Source organism: Stegostoma tigrinum, chromosome 36, assembly GCF_030684315.1.
Source record: "Stegostoma tigrinum isolate sSteTig4 chromosome 36, sSteTig4.hap1, whole genome shotgun sequence".
In the NCBI taxonomy this organism is placed as follows: Eukaryota; Metazoa; Chordata; class Chondrichthyes; order Orectolobiformes; family Stegostomatidae; genus Stegostoma; species Stegostoma tigrinum.
The window spans coordinates 10,234,069-10,253,561 of NC_081389.1; positions in this window are offsets into that span (position 1 = coordinate 10,234,069).

Consider the following 19,493-nt stretch of genomic DNA (forward strand, 5'->3'; position numbering starts at 1 on the left):
TCTGTGTGGACTTTGCACATTCTCCCCGTGTCTGCGTGGGTTTCCTCCGGGTGCTCCGGTTTCCTCCCACAGTCCAAAGATGCGCAGGCTAGGTGGATCAGCCACGCTAACTTGCCCGTAGTGTTCAAGGGTGTGTGGGTTATAGGGGGATGAGCCTGGGTGGGATGCTTCATGGGGCAGTGTGGACTTGTGGGGCCGAAGGTCCTGTTTCCGCACTGTAGGGAATCTAATCTAAATGTGGGGTAGGCATTTACAGGCTGTGCAGAGTCATACAGCACGGAAACAGACCCTTCGGCCCAACCAAACCATGCTGAATATTATCCCAAAATAAACCAGTCCCACCTACCTGCTCCTGGCCCATCTCCCTCCAAACCTTTCCTAGTGGTGTAGTTGTCCAAATACCTTTAAAATTGTGCCCACATCCAACACTTCCTCCAGAAGTTCATTCCACACGCCACGCACCCTCTGTGGACAGAATTTGTCCCTCATGTGTTTTCTAAATCTCACTCCTCCCACCTTAAAAATGTGATTCCTGGTCTTGAAACCACTGCCCCCCCCCATCCTAGGAAAAAGAACTTGCCATTAACTCTATCCATATTCCTGATGATTTTATAAATGTCTGCCTTTCACTCCTGCTCTTATTCCTTAAGAGACAGGGCTTTCAATTCTGTGTTCTTGCAGAATTCTGCCACTTCCGCTAAATATTTGGGTGTGGGATTCCAAAATAATATCCCCCACTGCTGTATAACACCAACATCCTTATCAGAGGGTATAAAGCATAGAATGAAGACATCACCATCCTTCCCCATTAATCAGCATGGAAATACTTCACTACAGATAACAGAGCCATGTCTAATAAAAGACTTATCTCTACTCTCCATTCTGGAATGTTGTTGCATATCAGTCCCCCACCTCCTACCCCTTTCTCTCTTTTTCAGTTACTTATCAACTTTCCTTTTAAAAAGCTGTTACCAATTCTGCTTCCACCGAGCTTTCTAGTAGGACATTTCAAATTCTAATGAATATCCAGTGCTGAAACTATCTCTCAAACCCTTCCCCTCATTCTCATGCTGATGATTTTAAATTCCACGCACCTTTCCTGTCTTACCCTGTTTAGCATGACTCATAAGTTTGCTTTGCTTTCCAATGTTCATCCCTTGTTCCTCCTGATCAATAAATCCCCTCATTTGTCTTCCTCCCTGTGTCCTAATTAAGTCTCATCGCGCTACTCTGAATCTAATAGGCTTCAGTCAGGGTATCCAAATCTCGCATAATTTCAGGCAAGCGACCAGGGTTTTTAAACCAAGTGAAGTTACACCTGGGCACACAGGACTTTTCCCTAGGGTGAGGGAGTTCAAAACCAGGGGGCATGTTTCATGGTGAGAGGAAAAAGATTTAAAAAGGATCATGGGGGACAACATTTTTCACACCGAAGGTGGTTCATGCGAGGAATGAGCTTCCAGAGGTAGTGATGGGTGCAGATACAGTTACACCATTGCAAAGGCATTTGGACAGTTACATGGTTAGGAAAGGCTTGGAGGGATGTGGGCCAAACTCAAGCGATTGGGACTTGTTTAGTCTGGGAAACTTGGTCAACATGGATGAGTTGGACCGAAGGGTCTGTTTCCGTGCTGTACGATTCTACAATAAGGGAATTACCAGGATATTTGCAGAACACCAATGGTGCAAATAGAGGCCATTCAGCCCATGAAATCTGCACTGACTCCACAAGGAGCATTCGACCTTATCCCTGTAACCCTGCATTCAGTACCCGCCTACCTTCTCCAGGCTTCCTCATCCATAGCAATGGCTGAACAGTCCTCACTGTCAAAACAAATGCACCATCGGTGGGTGGACTTTATAAAATGCTCCATTGAGTAGAGCAAAGCTCAGAGTGCCTGCTGGTTACATTGTGTTAACGTGTTGTGCTTCATTCTTAAGTTCCCTGCTGAAAGCAGTAGGGCCAGGGGCAGTGCCACGATCTCCACCAAGGCTGGGGGAAAGAAGCTGGTACTGAATCCACACCAACCAGAACAGATGTTGGACCCTGTGCTGTTGATGCCAGTTTGATCCACACCAGCCATCTGGCACCCAGCCCCCAACAAGGAATCCGGGCTGCGATAGCAATGAGCACTTTTACTTGTACACTGTACCCAGGAGCTAGGTTAGTGATGGCTGGGAGTCCAATAACTTTCTGTAGAAAGATAGGAAATGGCAGCTGGAGTAGGCACTCAGGCCTGCTGTGCCATTCAGTATGATAATAGCTGATTGTCCAACTCAGTTCCCTCTTCCCGTTTTCTCCCCAAACCCTTTGATCCATTTGGCCCTGAGAACTATATTCAACACTTTCTTGAAAATATTCAATGTTTTGGCATGGTTTCTGCAGCAGAGAATTGCACAGGCTCACCACTCTCTGGGTGAAGAAATTTCTTCTCATCTCAGCTCTAAATGGCTTACCCTGCACCCTTAGACTGTGACAACTGATTCTGGACTCCCTGGTCATTGGGAACATCCCCCTTGTGTTTCATCTGTCCAGTCCTGTTAGAATTTTATAGGTTTCTATGAGATTCCCCCCCTTGTTCTTCTTAATTCCAGTGAATATTGTCTTAAATTATCCGGAGTTTTCACAAATAATTCCATCTCATTGCTGACCAGGAGTATCTTCTGTTGTTGACACCAGGCTGTAGGTATGTGCTGGAAGAAGTTAATAGTCAATGTTCAACCTGTTTGGCCACATTATAAAAGCTTTGCCTTGCGGTTTAAAGTGGGATTTGAACCCAGAGGTTCTGACTCAGAGGAAGGGACAATACCTACTGAGCTACAAGACTTCCTATGCTGAGCCTTACTTCAGCTTTAACTAAAATAGTGCTCCATCTCTGAGGTATCCCTCATTTTCGGGTGTTTCATCACATGACCTTCCACTGCTAGCCCTCCCTATTTGGAAGAGATGCTCGTGTCTTCGACACCTTTAACTCTCTTGTGAAGGAAGTGAAGGAAAAGAACATGCCATTCTTCAAAAAAGGATTATGATACCTCCCTGCTTCGTGCTGCAAAGGTGGATCCTCAATTCCTGGAGGATTTGTAACTTTGAATGAAGTGAGGGAGAGTTCCATCCAATGGCCAAGCAAGCATCGCTAAAAATAATGACTGCGTCACTGTGGGATCTTGCCATGCTGAAGTGCCCCAATTTCGCCCATTGCACCCAAAGTATCTATGCTGCCTTCGAAGCATGCGGGCTCTTGTGAAGTAACAGCCGCTAGGGGCTAGGCCCGAAACGTCAGCCTTCCTGCTCCTCTGATGCTGCTTGGCCTGTTGTGTTCATCCAGCTCTACACCTTGTTATCTCAGAGATATAAGCGGTTCCTTTTCCTATGTGGGGTGGCACGGTCCTTGGGTGACTGTCTGTGTGGAGTTTGCACATTCTCCCTGTGCCTCCGGGTGCTCCAGTTTCCTCCCACTGTCCAAAGATGTGCAGGCTCGGTGGATTGGCCGTACTAAATTGCCCAATAGTTTTCAGGGTTGTGTAGATTAGGTGGGTTGGAGGGGGTTGGGTTTGGGTGGGATGCCGTGAGGGTCAGTGTGGACTTGTTGGGCCGAAGGGCCTGATTCAATGCTGTTGGGATTCTGTGATTTCTATGTAAAAGAAGCTGCTGCTATTTACTGACTGAACATGGGAGGGAGGAGGCTGTGCTGTCGTGGTGATGTCACTGGGCTAATCATCCAGAAAGCCACATGGGGACATGGATTTGAATCCCATCAGGCCTGGGGGCGGTGATGGGGAGGTGGGAGATGGGGAGTCATATTTGAAAAGCGAATGAACTGCCGATGCTGTGCAACAGAAATTGCTGGAAAAAGCTCAGCGGGCCTGGTAGCATCAGTGGAGAGGAATCAGAGTTAACATTTCGGGTCTGGTGCCTCTTCTTAAGAACCGAGGTGAAATTTGAATGTGGTTTGCACTGCTGCCTTGCTCACGGGGTATAGATAAGGCAAATAGCAGAGATTTTTTTTTCCCAAAGGATGATGCATTTCAAGACAAGGGGGTGCATTTTTAAGATAACACGGTGTGGAGCTGGATGAACACAGCAGGCCAAGCAGCTTCAGAGGAGCAGGAAGGCTGACGTTTCAGGCCTGGACCCTTCTTCTGAAAGGTGAGAGGAGACAGGTTTAAAAAAAGACCAATTATTTTACACAGTAAGTTGCTCGTGTGTAGAATGAACTTCTAGCGGAACTAATGGATGCACGTACAGTACAATGTTTAAAAGACATTTGAATAAGTCCATGAATAAGAAGTGTTTGGAGGGATATGGGCCAAGCGCAGGCAGGTAGGACTGATTTAGTTTGGGATTATGGCCGACATTGACTGATTGAACTGTTTCCGTGCTGTATAACTCTGCGACACAGGCTCGACTCCAGCCTTGGGTGACTGTTTGGAGTTCTCCCTTTTTCTACCAAGTGCTCCGGTTTCCTCCCACAGTCCAAAGATGTGCAGGTTAGGGTGGATTGGCCAGGCTAAATTGCTGGTAGTGTCCAGTGATGTGCAGACTAGTGGATTAGCCACGGGAAATGTGAGGCTATAGGGCTAAGGTGGGTCTGCTCTTCAAGGGGGTCAGTGCAAACTCGATGAGACAAATGACCTCTTTCTGCACTGTAGGGATCATCTGGGCAGTAAGTATTTCTACTGTTGAAATGGTCATCCTGGAGGCTGCCCATGTCTCTCAGCTAAGCAACCTGTCATTCCATTTGCCACAAGGGGGGAAACTCCTGACAATTCCCTGCCATATGGCTTCCCTTTTTGGGAAGCTTTGGCTTATGGGCCTCAAAGTCTTTGAATTGTGAGATGACATCCACTTCATGCGATGGACTGCATTTCCTAGCATTATCCTAAGCAGTGACCCCTGCAATGAACGAAGTCAGAATTTCCACTGGTTTAAATTAGTCACTCTTGACTGAGAGCTCTGTATTGAAATTTTGCAATCAGCTCCCGCACTAACTGCATGCCATTGTCAAGGGCCGTAATCACTGGGATGGTGCCGCACATCACTCCACACTGAGCTCATTTTGACATTGAAGGGGTTGAGTGTGATTTTAGAAACGCTTCACAAAAGCTTCATCGATTTGCAACAGAAGAGCCTCCTGCTGTGTTATCACGCACAAAAAAAAACGCCTCAATGAGCCCTCAGAATGTGAAACACTGGGCTAATTCAAATCCTTTTCCAGGCAGCAACGGGGACAAACAAATCTGGTTGCATACTCCTCCCTTTCATTTGTTTGTTTTCCATGGCACATTTGATCATTTAATTGAGTGAGGGCTGAAGAAATTACAATAGCCAAGGAATGAACATAAGCAATTGGAGTTGGAATAACCCATTCAGCCCCCTCAGGCCTGTTCCACCATGCCATCCCATCATGAAAGAGCTAATACAATGTGGAGCTGGAGGAACACAGCAGGCCAGGCAGCTAAAGAAAGGTACCGATCTGAAACAAAGTGTGGGGCTGGATGAACACAGCAGGCCAAGCAGCACCTTAGGAGCACAAAAGCTGACGTTTCGGGCCTAAGGGTCTAGGCCCGAAACATCAGCTTTTGTGCTCCTAAGATGTTGCTTGGCCTGCTGTGTTCATCCAGCTCCACATTTTGTTATCTTGGATTCTCCAGCATCTGCAGTTCCCATTATCTGTGACCCTGATCTGAAACATCAACTTTCCTGCTCCTCTGATGCTGCCTGGCCTGATGTGTTCCTCCAGCTCCACACTGTGTTATCTCTGACTCCAGCATCGGCGGTTCTTACTATCCCTTACTATCGTCTCTAGGCCTCAACTTCCCTTTCATGCCAGCGGCTCTCAGCCTTCAACACCTTGATAATTCACAAATCTGTCTCCTTATTAAAAATTTTAATTGATCTAGCCTCCACAACACTCTGAGGTAGAGGATTCCAGACATTCACGACCCTCTGGGAGAAGAATTTTCTTTGTTTCTCACTTTTAAATAAGTATCCTCTAATTCTGTGGCTATGTTCCTGCAGTGATTGGAACCAGGTGGATCTCATTGACTTTAAGACCCTTCACTGGGGATGTTAACCTGCACCAATCAGGGAATTCTGGCTGACAGTTATGAAGAGGCGATCCAGAAGGTGTCCCGGCTTCAGGGATTGACTCTGAGCTGGCTGGACACAGCCAGTGTACTGTGCACATGTAAATAAAAAATGATTCAGTGATGGGATATCAGCTTCTATGCAGGTATCTCAGTCCCTTACTTTGAGATTGTCCCATTGATAGGATGACTTTCTCAACATCTTCCCTGACAAGCCCCCTCGGCATATTGTATGTTTCAATAAAATCACCCCTCATTCTTCTAAACTCTAATAAAGCAAGTCCAAACTTGTTTAGCCATTCTTGGTAAACTAACCCCTTCATCCCAAGAATCAACTTAGTGAATACCTTCTGAACTGCCTGCAGTGCCAGTGCAAACGTTCTAAAATGCAAGGAGCAAACCTGTACAGTCGTGACAAGACCTTGCTGTATTTAAATTCCCTGCCAATAAAAGCTAACACTCTCTTTGCTTTCTTGTTCACTTGCATATTCTGTATGCCATCTTTTTGTGTTTCAGGCACAGGGACATCCTGATTTCTGTGTGCTGCTGTTTTTTTAGAGTCTCTCTCCATTTAAACAATAGCCTGTGTTTTGATTCTGAACTAACTGAAGTGACACAGTGGTTAGGACTGCTGCCTCGCCTGGGTTTGATCCCACACTCGGGATACTGTCTGTGTGGAATTTGCATGTCCTCCCCATGTTTGTGTGGCTCCCCTCCAGGTGCACTGGTTTCTTCCCACAGTCCAAAGATGTGCAGGTTAGGTGGGTTGGCTGTGCTAAGTTAAGGGGAATGGGTTGGGTGGGATGTTCTTTGGAAATTTGGTGTGGAATTGATGGGACGAATGGCCTGCTTCCACACTGTAGGGGTTCTATGCTGCAAAATAAAACAACTTCAAAATGGAACACAAGGTAAAGGAAGATTTCCACAAGTTTTGGTATCATAAAAAATGCAGAAAACTTTCCTTAATGGATTTTCCTGTAGACCTTAGGTTACACCCAAATTTTCACCCAATAATGTCTTTTTTGCCCTCATGTTTCCTGCCAATTTCACTGGAAGGCAGTGTGATGTTAATTTCATTTTACATTTAATTTATGACGGGGATTTGGGTCTTGCTGGCAAGGCCTGTCCCTCTCTAGAAATGTAACTGCAACATAACTGTGACTGAAATGCACAGAGTTTCTTTGATCTGTTCTGCTGATATTTGCTTTGGGCGGTTATCACTGAGATGTGAGTGGTGGTATTCAAGGGAGAGGGAATGTAAGGATATAGCGTGAGGGGCTCAGGAGCTGTAAGGGTGGGGAGTCAGGATTGGCAGGAGTAATCCATAAATAAAAGTCAAAGGAGACGGTGGACATGATGCAGGATAAATAGTACGCACTATATATCCTTTGATGTCAATCTGGCTTCATATTTGTTTCATGCTGGTCCATACAGTTTGGCCTTTTGGAGATTACACTCAATGCTTTGAAATCCCACCTCAGCTCTCTATGATTTTCTTTAAACTAATTCTACATCCATTGTTGACCATAGAGCTTGCAATTTCACTGGAAATGACAATCAAAGATTTTCTCGTTATGTTTCTGAAGGTACTAAAATGCAACTCGGTACGTTCTTTCCTATTCCTGTTCTTACTTCTGCTGATGTAAGGAAAGTTCTATCTTCATTGAGAAGTATCTTGCTGCAACTTTATCTTTCCACAAGGCTGCAGGAGAGAGCCAGATCATATGACATTGTATCATAGAACCATGCAGAAGAGGCCCTTTGGCCCATCGAGTCTGTACTGCCAAAAGTATATTACTACCTACACTAGTCCCACTTTCCCAAACTAGGCCCACAGCCTTGAATGTTATCACTTCCTGTAATGATATGTACTGTATTTCATTGGCATTTGACACAGGCAGACAACCCATTAATCATAGAATCCTTATAGACAGACTTAGATCTGCACAGCTATACTCATACAATGATGTGTGCGCATGTGGAAGTGCACATGTGCGACACACACACACACATGCAGACACACACACACACGCACACGCACGCGTGCACACACAGATACAAACAGACACACAGACACACACATACAGGCACAGGCATACACACATGCATACATGCATGCACACATATACATGCACACATACACACACATGCACACACACACACATGCACAAGCAGATGCACATTCACGCGCGCACACACACACACACACACACACACACACACACACACACACACACACACACACATCTCCAACTGCAACACATTTACTATCATCAGCAAATGTCCAAGTTTGCTATCTCAGAACATTGTGTATGTTTTAAATCATTATTTATGAGGAACAAAAAGTTATGGAAACTACTGGTGCCAGATTTCTGACCATCAGAATGACTGTTATTGTGGTCACCTCCAGTGCAAGTCCAGATCTGACCGGATCAAAGCTGCAATACACTGATGTACATCAGCAGATAGTGGCCTGATTTTGCCATGTTTTTAAACATAATTCATCATAGTTTTATTGCAAATGCCTATTTTTGAAATTCCATATACTTAAAACCCTCTGAGTGTGAAAGCAGTCCTCTAGTCTGCAGGTGACTACATTTGGTGAAATGTTGCAATCCAGGTTGTGATGTTCAACATTCCCTCTGTATATAGACAGTCAGTCCGGAGTCTGGGCCCCAGTTACTTCCAGCTGGAAACTGGCTCAGCTACTTCCGCAAACCTGGGAAATGGATAACAAAACGTCAGTTCACTCCTGGAGGAGTGAATCACTCAGGACAAAATCAAGAGTCACTTGCACAGTTGCTGGTCTGTTAAGGGAAGCCCACATAGATTTGTTAGGGGAAAGCTGTGATTAGCTAAAGTGCTGGAGTTTTTCAGTGAGGATTGATGCTGGTAGTGTGGCGGATATGGTGTATGTAGACTTCCAAAAGGCACTTGATGGACCGCCACGCAGACTTTTCGCATTATTAGACCTCATGGAGTAAAGACAACAGCAACAACACAGACACAAGATTGGGAGAGGGATGGGAAACAGGCAGAGTGACAATCTATGAACTTTTCTTGAACTAGAGAAGGATTTGTGGTGGAACTTTCCAGTGGTTAGTCATTGGTACTGCTGTTTCTGCTAGACCTGGGTGTAATAGAGGACAATTTCAAAAGTTTCAGAAAATAGAAAACTTGGAAGCATTGTGGAGAGGATTATGTGCAACTAGGGACATAGACATAGCTGGGTGGACCACCGGCAGGCGATATTGACTGCAGAAAAATGTAAAGTGATTCATTTTACTAGGAATAACATGCATAATATAAATATTTAAAATGAAGTGTAACATTGAAGGGAGTGCAGGAGTGGAAGAGTCTGGGCGTGTATGCGTGTAAAAGCGATTGAAGGGTCTGAAGATGTTGAGAGACAAGTTCATAAAATATGCAACATCCTTGGCTTTGCTGATGAGGACACAGAGGCCAATAGCACAGAGGTTATGTTGAACTTCCTTCAGATGATGGTTTGGCTTTAGCTGAGGAATTGCATTGGTCTGAGTGCTGCATGTTCGAAAGTTTGTGTCACCATTGTAAAGGGTGCAGAAAACATCCCTATGAGTAGTTCCAGGGATGAGGAATTCCATTCCATTGTTAGAGGGGGGATTGTTTTGCTTGGAGAAGGGAAGTATGAGAAGACATTTGTTCAAGACGTTTGAAATTGTAAGCAGTCCAGACAGCGTAGATACTCCATCTTAGTTGGATCAATTGAAGCATGGCACTCTACTGGAAACATACTACTTAGCTGTAATGCAATAGCTTGATGCTAACTGAGGCACTTACGTACCTGTCCCAAAAGGTAAGCCAGAAGAAGAAAAGTCCAGATCTCAGAGTCCAAAGTCCCACCTTCACAATGCTGCAGGTGCCACTCCAATAACTAGGGGGCCATCACTGCCTCACTGTCCCCACTCTCACCATCACTGCCTCACCGGCCCCACTCTCACCGTCACTGCCTTGCCGGCCCCACTCTCACTGTCACTGCCTCACCGTCCTCACTCTCACCGTCACTGCCTCACCGGCCCCACTCTCACCGTCACTGCTTCACCGGCCCCACTCTCACTGTCACTGCTTCACCGGCCCCACTCTCACCGTCACTGCCTCACCGGCCCCACTCTCACCGTCACTGCCTCACCGGCCACACTCTCACCATCACTGCCTCACCGGCCACACTCTCACTGTCACTGCCTCACCGGCCCCACTCTCACCGTCACTGCCTCACCGGCCACACTCTCACCATCACTGCCTCACCGTCCTCACTCTCACTGTCACTGCCTCACCGTCCTCACTCTCACCGTCACTGCCTCACTGCCCCCACTCTCACCATCACTGCCTCACCGGCCCCACTCTCACCGTCACTATCTTGCCAGCCCAGCTCTCACCATCACTGCCTCACCCTCAGTCTCACCATCACTGCCTCATCCTCATTCTCACCACAAAACCAGCCCCACCCTTGATCTGCCACCGCCACTCCGGCCCATTCACTGTTACAGCAGGACACAGCCTCCATGTTCAGCTCCCACCACGCAGATCAGGGTCTCCATAAGTAGGTGGTTAAAGTAGGGTGAGGGGGCGGGGGCGGGGGGGTGGAGGGGTGCGATAGAATTATTACAGAGCGAAGAGAGAGAGAAGGAAGAGAAAAAGAAGGAAAAGGAAAGGGAACTGGCGAGCAGTGTGGAGCTCCAATTGGAGAGATTTACCCAGTTGTCACAAATGAGAGTGACCCTTCCTCAAAACAGATAAATGATAATAATAATAATGAATGTCTATTGGACTCTTCAATACTGTAATATTCAGCTCCAAGTTTCTTACACTTCAGGAGCAGACATAAGAATTGCTGCATTAGGTAAAACATTTTGTTGGGCGCAAACTGCATACCTTGACCTGACAAGGTTAATTATTTCAGGGGTTGCCAAATAGGGCAGCACAGGATGTACTTCAACACCAGGAGCGTCCGGAATAAGGTGGGTGAACTTGCAGCATGGGTTGGTACCTGGGACTTCGATGTTGTGGCCATGTCGGAGACATGGATAGAGCAGGGGCAGGAATGGTTGTTGCAGGTTCCGGGATTTAGATGTTTCAGTAAGAACAGAGAAGATGGTAAAGGAGGGGAGGTGTGGCATTGTTGGTCACGGACTGTATTATGGTTGCAGAAAGGATATCTGGGGACTCGTCAACTGAGGTAGTATGGGCTGAGGTTAGAAACAGGAAAGGAGAGGTCACCCTGTTGGGAGATTCCTATAGGCCCCCGAATAGTTCCAGAGATGCAGAGGAAAGGATAGCAAAGATGATTCTCGATAGGAGTGAGAGAGACAGGGTAGGTGTCATGGGGAACTTCAACTTTCCAAATATTGACTGGGAACACTATAGTTCGAGTACTATAGATGTCCAGTGTGTGCAGGAGGGCTTCCTGACACAGTATGCAGACAGGCCAGCAAGGGGCGGAGCCACATTAGATTTGGTACTGGGTAATGAGCCCGGCCAGGTGTCAGATTTGGAAGTAGGTGAGCGCTTTGGTGATAGCGATCACAATTCTGTGATGTTTTCATTAGTGATGGAAAGGGATAGATGTATACCACTGGGCAAGAGTTATAGCTGGGGGAAAGGCAATTACGATGAGATTAGGCAAGATTTAGGGAGCATAGGATGGGGAAGGAAACTGCAGGGGATGGGCACATTAGAAATGTGGAGCTTATTCAAGGAAAAGCTCCTGTGTGTCCTGGATAAGTATATACCTGTCAGGCAGGGAGGAAGCTGTAGAGTGCGGGAGCCGTGGATTATGAAGGAAGTGGAATCTCTGGTCAAGAGGAAGAAGGCGGCTTCTGTTAGGATGAGATGTGAAGGCTCAGTTAGGGCGCTTGAGCGTTACAAGGTAGCCAGGAAAGACCTAAAGAGAGAGTTCAGAAGAGCCAGGTGGAGACATGAAACGTTGTTGGCAGATAGGGTCAGGGTAAACCCTAAGGCTTTCAATATGTATTTAAGGAATAAAAGAATGACGAGAGTAAGATTAGGGCCAATCAAGGATAGTAGTGGTAAGTTGTGTGTAGAGTCAGATGAGATAGGGGAAGCGCTAAATGAATATTTTTCGACAGTATTCACTCTAGAAAATGACAATGTTGTCGAGGAAAATACTGAGATACAGGCTACTAGACTAGGTGTGATTGAGAGTGAAAACTAGGTGGTGAGAGTGTGAAAATAGATAAGTCTCCTAGGCCGGATGAGATTTATCCTCGGATCCTCTGGGAAGCCAGGGAGGAGATTGCCTGGCCTTTGGCATTGATCTTTAACTCGTCATTGTCTACAGGAATAGTGCCAGATGACTGGAGGATAGCAAATGTGGTTCCCCTGTTCAAGAAGGGGAGTAGAGACAACCCTGGTAATTATTGTCCGGTGAGCCTTACTTCAGTTGTTGGTAAAGTGTTGGAAAAGGTTACAAGAGATAGGATTTATAATAATCTAGAAAAGAATAATTTGATTAGGGATCGTCAGCACGGTTTTGTGAAGGGTAGGTGGCACCTCACAAACCTTATTGAGTTCTTTGGGAAGGCGACCAAACAGGTAGATGAGAGTAAACCGTTGATGTGGTGCATATGGATTTCAGCAAGGCGTTCGATAAGGTTCCCCACAGCACGCTATTGTACAAAATGCGGAGGAATGGAATTGTGGGAGATCTCACAGTTTGGATCAGAAATTGGTTTGCTGAAAGAAGACAGAGGGTGGTGGTTGATGGGAAATGTTCATCCTGGAGACCAGTTACTGGTGGTGTACCACAAGGGTCGGTGTTGGGTCCACTGCTGTTTGTCATTTTTATAAATGACCTGGATGAGGGCGTAGAAGGATGGGTTAGTAAATTTGCAGACGACACTATGGTTGGGGAGTTGTGGATAGTGACGAAGGATGTTGTAGGTTACAGAGAGACATAGATAAGCTGCAGAGCTGGGCTGAGAGGTGGCAAATGGAGGTTAACGCGGACAAATGTGAGGTGATGCACTTTGGTAGGAGTAACCGGAAAGTACTGGGCTAATGGCAAGATTCTTGGTAGTGTAGATGAACAGAGAGATCTCGGTGTCCATGTACACAGATCCTTGAAAGTTGCCACCCAGGTTGACAGGGCTGTTAAGAAGGCATACAGTGTTTTAGTTTTTATTAATAGAGGGATCGAGTTCCGGAACCAAGAGGTTATGGTGAAGCTGTACAAAACTCTGGTGCGGCCACACTTGGAGTATTGCTTACAGTTCTGGTCACCGCATTATAAGAAGGATGTGGAAGCTTTGGAAAGGGTGCAGAGGAGATTTACTAGGATGTTGCCTGGTATGGAGGGAAGGTCTTACGAGGAAAGTCTGAGGGACTTGAGGCTGTTTTTGTTAGAGAGAAGAAGGTTGAGAGGTGACTTAGTTGAAACATACCAAATAATCAGAAGGTTAGATTGGGTGGATAGGGAGAGCCTTTTTCGTAGGATGGTGATGGCGAGCATGAGTGGGCATAGCTTTAAATTGAGGGGTGAAAGATGTAGGACAGATGTCAGAGGTAGTTTCTTTACTCAGAGAGTGGTAAGGATATGGAACGCTTTGCCTGCAACGGTTGTAGATTCGCCAACTTTAAGTACATTTAAGTCGTCATTGGACAAGCATATGGACGCACATGGAATTGTGTAGGTTAGATGGGCTTCAGATTGGTATGACAGGTCGGCACAACATCGAGGGCCGAAGGGCCTGTATTGTGCTGTAATGTTCTATGTTCTATGTTCTTTGTTCTATGTACAAATCACCCTGAACCAACAGTCTGTTGAAGTCTAAGCTGGTGTTAATCGCCCACGTGAGCCCCAATCCCAAATAACACCCCTTTGTTCAAGAAGAACTACATTTGAGGCTAAAGACGGGATTGTTAGATCTTGGACATTTAGCTCGCCTTTGTCAGACCTCCACTTATCAACTATCGAGCCATTGAGGGAAAGCAATTTCACTAAGCAAGTCGTTTTCGCCAACAATCTCTCGCTAACGAGCATGATCGTTCACCGAGGAAATTCCATGTCACTGGCCACACCTTCTGTGGGTCACTGTCTGGCTGATAAGACTGATCCTAGAGCCACATCTCCCCTTCCATCACACATTTGGCAGGTGTTTCCAGGAGATAGAATCAGTCCTTGGCCTCAAGATCATTGGCATTCCTTTCTCCAGTAGCTTTTCCCTACTTCCTCTCGCCTTCTCAAATAATTGTCTTCCTTCTTATAGGAGCTTAATCTGAGTCAGTTTCTTCTGAATGTGGGGTTTCCCAGGAACTGATGTCTATGATGCAGTTCTTGAGGGAAGCCTTCAGCGTGTCTTTGGACATTTCACTTGCTCTCCTTTCATCTGAGTGCCTTCCTTGAGCTGGCAAAGATGATTTGCTTTGGTATTCAGAATTCAGGCATTCTGCGTCGAGCCCACGTGAGTTGGTTTAGGGTCATCATGGCCTCAATGTTGGTGCTATTGGCTGCTCCAAGAACACTCAGCTCAAGTCTGGAATGCATTGCCTGAAAGTGTGGAGAAGGCAGGCTCAAGATGGAATTAGATGATCTCTTCAATAGAAACAATGAGTGGGTTTATGGTTATGAAAGCAAGCAAGCTAAAATGCTACAATGGGCTGAAAGGTATCGTTCCACAACTTTACCCATTCTGTGATTGCAGCATTACTGAAGCAAAGTGGCTTCTGGGAAGTTTCCAACCATTTAGTCGGTTATGGATTTGCCATTATTCCACAGTAATACATCGTTGCTTCTGTGAGTGATGTGTCTAGTTTTGTTAGTCGGTTCTCTGTTGTTAGCAGTGTTGCCCGAGGAGAGATGGGTTCAGGTTCCAGGTCCCACTCTAGAGACTCAATCCAAAAGTCAAGTCTCACACTCCACAGCTACACAGATGGAAGCGTCCTCTCCCAACTGAGACAACAGACACAAGGCCAAGCTGTCCTGTCATTTCCATCTACATGGGGGGCCCACAGAATTATTCTGTAGAACAGTGAGGGCGTACTCCTGGTGACCTGGTCAATATTTAAGCATCGCAAAACTGATGGAGACAGGAAGGATTGCAGATGCTGGGAGCTGGGGTCAATAAATGTGGAGCTGGAAAAGCACAGCAGGTCAGACAGCACCCAAGGAGCAGGAAAGTCAATTTTACGGCCAAAGCCTTTCATCAGGAGTCCTTTTGGCCCAAAATGACTTCCCTGCTCCTCAGAGCCTGGCTGACCTGCTGTGCACTTCCGGCTCTGCATTTATTGACTCAGAAAACAAGATGAGCCAATTGTTACTGCATTGTTTTGGGAGGCTTTAACCACTCAGTTTCCTTTATTACAATACTGGCTGAACTTCAAAGTAATTGGCTAAAGTAATAATAATAAATTGGCTTAAAGTAATGTCATTGGCTGAAAAGTGTGCCAGGCTCATCGTGAAAGTTGCTACATAAACGCAAGTGTTTCCCAATTTGAGAGGTGGCTGGAAACCAAACAGTTCTGCATTTAATTTGTTGCCTATATCAAACTACTCTACTTTCTTTGTAGACTTCCTCAGAAGATTAAGGAAATTCAGTGTGTCTAGAAAGATGTTTACTAAATTTTATAGTTGCACCATAAAAAGCCTTCAATCCAGATACATCACACCTTAGTATGGCCACTGGTCTGTCCATGACCGCAAGAAATTACAGAGAGAATGAACCCAGCCCATTATGAAAACCAGCCTTCCTTCCATTGACTCTGCCTCTCCTTCTCACTGCCTCGGGAAAGCAGCCAAGACAACTAAAGACCCCTCCCACCCTGAGGGAAAGGTGATGGCCTAGTGGTATTATCGCTGGACTGTTAATCCAGAGACCCAGATAATGTTCTGGGGACCCGCCAGGGCAGATGGTGGAATTTGAATTCAATAAATGGCTGGAATTAAGAGTCTGACGATGATCATGAATCCATTGTTGATTGTTGGGAAAAACCCATCTGGTTCACTAACATCCCTTAGGGAAGGAAACTGCCATCCTTACCTGGTCTGGCCTGCATGTGACTCCAGACCCACAGAAATGTGGTTGACTCTCAACTGCCTGCTGAGCAAATAGGGATGGGCAATAAATGCTGCCTGGCCAGCAATACCATCATCCTGTGAATGAATAAATTATATTCTCGTCTATTGGGCAGAGGGCACAAAAGTTTGAAAAAAATGTACCAACAGATTTATGAATAGCTTCTTCCCCACTGTTATCAGACTTATGAACGGATCTCTCTGTAGCTGTAACACTATATTCTGCATTCTGTTCTGTTACCCTGATGTACTTATGTAAGATATGATTTGTCTGGGTAGCATGCAAAACAATGCTATTCACTGTATCTTGGTACATGTGACAATAATAAATCAAGCCAAGACAACTTTCAAACTAGCTGGGAGGGCTAATATTTAAAGTAATTTGTAAAGGGAAAATTAGCGGTGGGCATAAGTTAATAAACATCCTATTAATGCTAATGAAGAAATTAACACCCATTACTGTAAATGCATTAGTTCAGATGCTGAAGGATTGTCATTGAAAACCTTAGGGTTAAATTTTCGAAATGTGTATGGCAGGCGCGGAGTTTCATGCGGTTGAAAGCGCAGACTTAAACCCTGCACGTGATTCCCTGTCTGTATAAACTGAACACATTACGTTTCTCAAACTGTCCCTGTCCTGAAAATCATCAGAAAATCTGTCCTAATATTTCTTTGTCTCTCTTGCCTTATGTCTGTCCTGCTCAGCTTTCACTTGAAGTTTTCTTTGCCTCTGTGTATGCGGCCAAATTGAATCTGTTTGTACTTTCCGCACATCTGCTTTGAATATTTGATCTTGCATTCATTACTCGGTTCACTTTGTTCCCTGATCTGGTGTGTACCTCCAATGTGGGGGTTCACGACACACCAGAACCCCCGAGGCAGGCTGTTGTCTCTCTCTTCCCCTGTGTAAAGGGTTAATGCCACTCACCATCCTGGCCTTGAAAATGTATTGCCTTTCCTTCAGTGACGCTGTTCAAAATCCCTGGAACTCCCTCCCTAATTGCACTGTGGGTGTTACCACATCCCATGGGCTGTACTTGGCAATGAAGGTAGCTCACCACCACCTTCTGAAGGGCAGTTAGGAACGGGTCAGAAATGCTGGCCCAGCCAACGATCCCCTCACTCGGTGAATAGTTAAGTGCAATGATGAGGGACTGCATTAAGTTCTGCCCAATGTGACATGGCCTCAGACAGAGATGTTTGAATTTTGGGAAAGTGGGCCTAAACATCAAAGACTGCCTCACAATCTCCATTAGAACATCTGTCCAATCAGTGTAAATTGTACCTGGATGTTTCATGCAGTAAACAGGATCTTGTTTAAGACAAGAACTTCTTGAGGCTGCCAAGTGGTTTAACCTCCTACACTAGACCAGGCAAGTCTGCAGATCCCAACCAAGGGACAGGAATGTGGAACTGGTGTAGTGGTAATGTTACTGGGTCAGTGGAGTATTTACACAGCTCGCTGCCTGGGAGAAGCGGCCAATATCATCAAAGACACATTGCACCCTGGTAATGACCACAAGCCTGAACACGCGCACCAGCAGGTTCAGGAACAGCTTCTTCCCCGCTGTTATCAGACTGATGAATGGGCTCCAGCCTTAAAAAATGTAACCTGTAATGTAACCTATCTGCCTCTAAGCTTTTTATGATCGACACATCCTTTGATCTGCCTGCACTGTTTGTAAACGAAGGCTATTGCTGTATTTCAGTACACTTGATAATAAATCAGTCAATCAATCTGGGTTATACCCAAGTTAGTATCCCACGGATATGGGTTCAAATTTCACCACGGTAGAGATAATAAAATTTGAATTTACATAAAATGTGAACTCAAATGAGCAGGTCTCACAATGGCAAATGTGACCAGTTTTAATTGTTGTGAAAACCCATCTGGTTCACTCATGTCCTTGATGAAGGAGATCTGCTGTTCTAACACTGACATCAGAAAAGCAATATGTTTTGGAAAAAATCTTGCTCATTACTTCTTCAGTTTGCAATGTTGACCTTGTAGTTACCTGTACACCTGTCAGTCAATCCTGTTAGCTGGCATTATGCAGAAAAATCACAAGAGAAAAAATTGTGAGATGACTCTGCTTTCCCCCTGGATAAATGATTTATAAACCCTTGCTAACATCATCCCTACCTGGGCTGGCCTAGATGTGACTCCAGACTGCACAGCAATATGATTGACCCTTGGCTAATAAATCCTGCCTGAGCCAGCGATGTCCACATGCCATAAATGTATTAAAAAAATTACACCATAATGAGCTATAAGGAGGGTTCAGTTTACTATGCTTTTACTTTTTGTTGCCTCATGTTGCAATCTCTATGGTTGCTTCCTTTCCCCTTTCTTATCTGTGTATCACCTCATCCCATCTCCAATAGCTTAATGGTAATGTTACTGGCTGAGTAATCCTGAAATCTAGTTTAGTAATCTGGAGGCATAAATTCAAGTCCCATCATGGTATTTTCAAATCCATTTATTAAATCTGAAATTTAAAATGTTTGTCTCATTGAAGAAGTCTTAAAACTATTTGATTTCTGGTTCACTTTAAGGGAGAAAATCTGCCATCCTTACCAAGTCTGACTTAAGTATGACTCCAGACCCTCAGCAAAGCGATTGCCTCTTAACTACCTTCGGAAAGCCACTCAGTTAAACTAAACTCAGACAGAAGGTTTTGCCAATGTGTTGGCTTGAATGGCTTAAGGAAGGACATCATCACCGCTTTCATATTTTAGGGAGGGACCCCAAATGCGGCACTCCACGATGCTCACAATACAAGAGGGTTTTTTAAAAAAATAAAGAAATTCTTGCTTGTTACTTCCTCCGTGTGCAATGTTGGCCTTGCACTAAGATCTGCACCTGTAAGTCAATCCTTTTTGGCTTGCATCATCCAGAAACATCACAAGAAAAATGTTGTGAGATGACTCTTCTTTCTGCCTGGATAAATACATTATAAATCCTCACGAACATCATCCATTACATTACACACACAGTATCACAACAGCAGTCAGTTTACTCTCCGAACTAAAATGAGAGATTTGGAGCATTGCTTCATGGTGATCTCTCTGAAAAGTAGAACTGTCACGCACTTGGTCTCTGCATGACACTCCCTTCACCCTCACTCTGTACACAGTGAAGAAAATTAATCAATTGCAACAATTAAATTTTGGCAATATATACATGGTTGCCAACACTTGAAAATCGCAGTTTGGAGGGAAGATTGGACAGGCAATCACATTTTGCAGCAGAATATAAGAGGCTGAGCGGTGACTTACAAATTGGCAAAATAAAGCCAACCGCATAGATTTCATCCCTGTACCAAGTGTGGTAATT